The 6,954-nt window shown below is 39.0% G+C and overlaps 1 pseudogene; it reads left to right on the top strand.

Moving 5' to 3' along the window:
- Positions 1 to 5,352, top strand: part of LOC105501450 — a 53,343-nt pseudogene extending 47,991 nt beyond the window's left edge.
- The last annotated feature ends 1,602 nt before the right edge of the window (positions 5,353 to 6,954 follow it).

The following is a 6,954-nucleotide window of genomic DNA, read 5'->3' on the forward strand; positions in this document are numbered from 1 at the left end:
GAAGGAAGGAAGGAAGGAAGGAAGGAAGGAAGGAAGGAAGGAAGGAAAGTTTAATTGACTTACAGTTCCACATGGCTGGGGAAGCCTCACAATCATGGCAGATGGTGAAAAGTATGTCTAACATGGTGGTAGACAAGAGAAGAGAGCTTGTACAGGGAGAGTCCCATTTTTAAAACCATCAGATCTCGTGAGACTTATTCACTATCATGAGAATAGCACAGGAAAGACCTAACCTGTCCCTGCAAAACAACAAAATTATGAGATTCAAATTCAGTAAATCATTCAATCCACTTTTACTCCCTCTTTCTTTAACAAGAGTTAATCAACACTTCCATTGGCTGGATGACTGCTTGGGCTTCTCTTAGACTTTTCAGAAAATGGCCATTTCTGTAGGGTCCTTCTCAAAATTCTCTCCTTCACTTTTCACATAGTCTTCAGCTCACACTACCCTGAGACATTTTATCACACATACAGTCTTCCTTACAATCTGGGGCATACATCTTTCTCCCAAAAGCTATACGCACCTCTAGGACAGAGGTCATGTAGTTTACTTGTCCCCTCTCCTCCATCACTTGGGGTCTAGCACAGGGTTAGACACACATTAGGGAATGGTTAGCTGTCAGATTCTGGAATCCTTCCCCTTTTACTCATGCAGAAAGACCACTGAAGTCACCCCAAGGATCAATGCCTAACCCACAGATACTTTTATTTCTCCATCTTTTAACTCCTAGATCAGGAAAAAAGTGAGTTAATAGGGATTAATGATTTTCCTTACTGCAAGGCTCTGTACTACTTTACGTACATAGAACTACATCTATTCATTAAAGATAAATTAATCAAATAACCAATTCTATAACTCTATAGCATACAACAATGCTATAAGGTAAGTAAAGTAAGAAATTAACTAGGAAATAATATACATATTATAATTTTCTGCCCATTGCTAAATAAGAAATTGAGTAAATACACTTCAGAAGTGGGCAAAGACATCCTAATACACTGTAAATACAGAAAAAATGACTTTAAAAGAATTCAGATAAATTAGCTGTAAAACTAAAAAAAAAAATTCCTATTCCAAGTACTGAAACATCTGCAATTGATCGTAAAACATAATTTTCACAAAATAAATGCATGTATAAGAAGTCTAAAGCATGTTACAACTCCTAGCTTTCAAAATTCAAGCATTCCTTAAAAGGCTGCCATAAAGATTCAATGGGACTTTTTTTTTTAATTATTATACTTTAAGTCCTAGGGTACACATGCACAATGTGCAGGTTTGTTGCATATATGTATACGTGTGCCATGTTGGTGTGCTGCACCCATTAACTTGTCATTTACATTAGGTATATCTCCTAATGCCATCCCTTCCCCCTCCCCCCTCTCCCCAATAGGCCCCAGTGTGTGATGTTCCCCTTCCTGTGTCCAAGTGATCTCATTGTTCAATTCCCACCTATCAATAGGACTTTTTAAAAATTATACTTTAAGTTCTGGGATACATGTGCAGAATGCGCAGGTTCGTTACATAGGTATACATGTGCCATGGTGGTTTGCTGCACCCATCAATCCAAATGGGACATGTTTTTTAATGTTTTTTGAAATATTCAAAATGGTTTAAACCTAAATATCTAATATTTCTATAAACTTATGGAATTGTTGAAAGCAAGACACTTTTGTAAATCAGAAATTTGGTGGCAGTTCAAGAGAGTAACATCAGCAAGGCAGTGGTATAGAAAGTTCTAGCCCACAAACTGCCACAGCTGGCTCATGAACTACACCAAAAGCTCCTACTCACAAACCCCACAGGACATCTCACCTAAAGACCTCCCCCACACTAGCTGGCAAGCACCCCCAGCACTCCATGCTCCTACCACCACAGAGTTGGTGCCTCATGTTCCCTCACAGATGGCAAGCTTCCTTACCCCAAAGACAGCACACAGCTATCAACAGCTGGCTCAGCACTGCTGGACTGAGAGAATGCACACAACCTTGAACACTTCAGGGCACTTGTCTATGGAAATTAAACAAGGGGCTCTCTGAACCTGACCTGTCTTTGTGGAATAGAGAGAATCCATGTAATCCTAAGACATCCATCCCAGAAGAGAATGAAGCAGCAGAGTGGGCACAGGCACAGAACAATTTTGAGAGATGTCCAGATCTCTAGACAGGCTGATTTTTTGGAGGTCTTTCTCTCCCAAAGATAGTAAAAACTGGAAGAGATAAATACTTCTTCAACTGAAAAGACAGCAACACAAGCTTCAAGGAACATGGAAAGAAAATCAAGAAAACATGACACCACTAAAGGAAAAACATAAAGCTCCTTTAACTGATACCAAAGAAATGGAGAGCTACTAATTGCCTGATAATTCTTAAAGAAGCTCAGTGAGCTGCAGCAGAACATAAATAATTTTTTAATTGGAAAAACAGCAAATTAATAAAAATCAGAAATTCAATAAAGAGATGAAAACCAAATCCAAATAAAAATTCTGGAGCAAAAGAATACAATAACTAAACTGAAAATTTTAATAGAGAGTTCCCACAACAGACTGTTGAGCAAAAAACACAATCATTTAAAATCAGCCAGTAATAAAAACAGAAAGAAAAGAGAGTGAAAAAAGTCTATGGGGCTTATGGGACACCATCAGGTGAAACAATTTGTGCATTATGGGAGTCTCAGAAGAAGCAGAGAAAGAGAAAGGATTAAAAAGCTTATTTAGAGAAATGATGACAGATTGCATGAAGTGACATCAGCAAGATGGCTGACTAGAGTTTGTTCCCTGGTGCTCATCACCTTCACAGATAGGAACCAAAACAGTGAATAAACAATTATATTTCAATTGGAGTGACTGAGAAACTATGCTGGAGAGCACCAGGGCAGTGGCAAAAATTCCTGTGGAGCACAGAAGCCCAGGATAGCACAACAGACAGAGAGAAGCAAGGCACTCTGCCTCTGTCACAATATCTCCCCAGCCACTATCAACTGATTTAGGGGAGGACTTCTTACAGGAAGAAGGTAAGCTAGAGACTCTCAGTGGTCTCATAGCCACCACAGATGCCAATAGTTCTTGCTACACCAGAGTCCCCGAACTTCTCACAGGTCCCAAAGCCATTTTGGAGACTTGCCAGGAGTTTGGCAGTTACATTGTCTCAGTGTAGTGGCCCACATTGAGTACTTCCACCCCTGTGATCTAAGGTATTATGACCTGGTGCCTTCAGGAGGCTGAGGCAAGAGAATTGCTTAAGGCCAGGATGCAGAGGTTGCAGTGAGCAGAGATCGCGCCGCTGCACTCCAGCCTGGGCAACAGGGTGAGACTCAGCCTCAAAAAATAAAAATAAAAATAAAATAGATCAGTGAAACGAATGGAGAACTCAGAATTAGTTTCACTTATATATAGTCATTTAATGGAGAAAGGAGGGTCCTTTCAATACATAAGTGAAAAAAGAAATAAATCTTAACCCCATACTACACACCATACACAAAAATTAATTGAAAGTAGTTCATAAACTTAAATCTCAGCACTTACACTATAAAATTTCTTGAAGAAAACAGAAAAATGTATTTTCAACCTTGAGGTGAAAATTTTCTTGGTCAGGAAACAAAAAAAAAACCGTAAAGGAAACATTATTAAATTACATTTCTTCAAAATTTAAACCTACTGCTCATCAAAAGACACCATTAAGTAAATGGTAAGGAAATAATATTCACAATAAATATAGCTGACAAAAACATATCCACAATATATAAAAAACTCTTAAAAGTCAATAAGCAAAGACATACACGTTTAAAAGTGGCAAAAAACTTGAACACACATTTTACAAAAGAAGATTTTCAAATGGCCAATTTGAATATCACACATGTGAAATAGCACTCAACATCATCGCTTATCAAGAAAATGAAATTAAAGTCACAATATGATACCATTGCATATTTGATAGAATGGCTACAATTAAAAAGACAATATGAGATGTTGGAGCACTGAAACTCTCATATATGGATGGTGGGAATGCAAAAATTATACAATTATCTTGGAAAACAGTTCAGCAATTTCTAATAATTTCAAATGTATAATTATCCTGTATCAACCAAAAAAGATGCAACAATATTCATAGCAGCATCATTCATAATAGGCCATAGTGAAAACAACCCAAATGTCCATTAATGAGAATATGGATTTAAAACTCATCAGTAAAAAAACTGTACCTCTATGACGTAAGTCATTTTACTCTACGTAAATCAAACTTCAATTTTAAATGGAGTTGACTGACCTGGAGATGATGAGCAAGGGCTTTTGGAACTATTTGGCACTTGTGAACAATGCAGATTAATACCAGCCACATGTATTCCTCATCTGAATATAAGAAATAACTTCGGAAATTTTCGGATAAGAGTACAAATGTGGGAATGAGAAGGTCAAAGATGATGCTATTATCTCATAAAAATTATCTTCGTGGCACAAAATTTCACTTTTCTTATGAATCAAATTATCTTTAGTCCACATAATGCTTGTCCGGACAGAAGGAGACGTTGCTGCTCAGAATTCTTCAGATTCCTGTAAATTCGATGTGCGTGGGAGCTGCCTTCTGGCGGTAACCGACAGGAGCCAGAGCTGCAGCAGTGCACTGTGGTCCTCCACAGCCACTCGGGTCCCTGACAGTGGAGCTGCCCAGCCCCGCGGGCTCCTTAGGACTGCACCTGTCATCCTATGTTTTCAATGGAGATACTGGTTTGACAACAGCTGCACAAGACTTTTCCATTGCCACTTCTGACACTCTGTTGGGTCAAGGGTTTCAATTAACACCTGGGATAACCCCAAATGTTACAAATTAACAGACAAAACGGTCATTGGATGCAGTGGTTTTCATGGAGACTGTCTTCCCTGACAAAGATTATTGCAGCAAAACTAAAGATGTATAAACATCCTAATAATAAGGCCATGACCACTGGGGCAATTGGAATGCTATTTACAATCCTGTATCCAGGCACTACTTTCCATACGATGGTTACAACATCGTCTGTCACCTGTGAACTTAAAGAATGGAAGGGAGCTGTGTGCAGCTTTGACCTGGTGGGTCCTACCAGAGAGATTCCTTCAAGGCTGGAGGTTCAGCAGATGCCACACTACAGCTCCTGCTTGACAATCAGATTTTTGTTGGTTTTAAGAACATGTAGAAGGTAAAGCATGTCCTGCTCTCCTTGGTCAGAGTCCACAGCTAGTGAAAGATGTCTTCATTTCTGCAGCCAAGAGGGACATGTACACTGAGCATGCACCCAGGATCTGCACTGTGACCCAAGAGAGCCCCAGGGAGGACACTGTTCCCCTGAGGAAGGACACATTTCTGTACTATTATCATTAATAAGTTTGAAACTGGTTAGTTTTGTACTTGGAACTGTCAGGCAAATTTGTTTTATTTAAAAAAAAAAAAAACCCTAAAGTTAAAAATAAACAAATAAATAACTTGACTGTGCATATTCCTAAAGAAATAATGGGCTGGATAGTGATTTCATCTCATGAGGGCTGACCATAGTGATGCATCCCTCCCCTGTGAGACATTCCCATCTTTCTTTTTTTTTTTAAATTAAATATTTATTTGTATAACAAGTTTAAGTTCGAGCTGCAATGTTGGCAATGCAGGTTTTTAACACAGATCACAAAAAGCGTGCACAAAAAAGTACTGGCGCAAACGACAAAATAATGCTAAGAATTAGGCTAAACAGCTGCTGATTTTAAGAAAACAAAAGGCCTGAAATCACTATACAAAATATAAAATGTATTAAACACTACCATCCACAGAACAGTCTTTATTATTTATTATATTTAAAAATTATTTGCGTAATTATATATTGAATTGTAAATGAGTATTATACATGAACCTCCATTCGGAAGGCAATTCCTTGTAGCACTATAGAACATCTAATTATATTGCAAAAAGTATCCTTTTTTGCTATCGTTCAACACGGCAAGTGCTTCACTGCTTGGAAAACCCTTTGAAGACAAAAAAGAAATCGTATTTCTTTTTTTGTAGCCTTCCTGATATTTACAGTAATATCATTAACTGTTTTATCGACATTCCCATCTTTCTTTGCCTTTCTAGCCCTATGCCTTCTACCTGGTAATAGACACAAGAAGCAGTTCTGGGAAGCCTAATCCTGCTACATGCCTGTAGAGGGCAGGATAGCTGAACCAGAGATGTCTACCCAGAGAAGCCCAGTCTGGATCAAGACAGGTGACAAATGGAAAGAGATCATAAAATGGGAAATAATACCTGGAAAGGAAGGTGTCTTTTTTTTTTCTTTTTTTAGCTGGAGTCTCACTCTGTCACCCAGGCTGGAGTGCAGTGGCATGACCTCAGCTCGCGGCAACCTCAGCCTAGAAGATTCAAGCAATTCTCATACCTCAGCTTCCTGAGTAACTGGGACCACAGTCATGCGCCACTGAACCTGGCTAATTTTTTGTATTTTTAGTAGAGACACGGTTTCACTATATTGCCAGGCTGGTATCGAACTGCTGGTGTCAAATGATCCACCCACCTCAGCCTCCCAAAATGCTGGGATTACAGGCGTGAGCCACTGCACCTGGCCACTGGGAGTTGTCATTTTTATCTCAGCAGCAGGAGTATAATATTCTTAGCTGTTCTCTCTTATGTGGTGCTGATCATAGCCAATACAAGAAAATACCCCAAGATGTATTTCCCTTTGATAAGGAGGACTGGACCGAAGCCACATGGCAACAATTACCTGAGACGTTATATATGAGATTTGGAGAGAAGACATCAGAGTTCTTTTATGACCTGCCTAAGCAACAGTAGGTTGGGATTACTGTTTTAGTCACATTTTGTTCTTATGCGTATCATGCTGATTCTCTGTAGCACTAAGAGGATTCCTGCCTTTGAACCTCACTGGACATACTGTGACTGTCAGCTAACAGCTCTTCAGCATGTTTTTGTAAACCAGGATGA

This window comes from Colobus angolensis, unplaced genomic scaffold (assembly GCF_000951035.1).
Source record: "Colobus angolensis palliatus isolate OR3802 unplaced genomic scaffold, Cang.pa_1.0 Scaffold71, whole genome shotgun sequence".
Lineage (NCBI taxonomy): Eukaryota > Metazoa > Chordata > Mammalia > Primates > Cercopithecidae > Colobus > Colobus angolensis.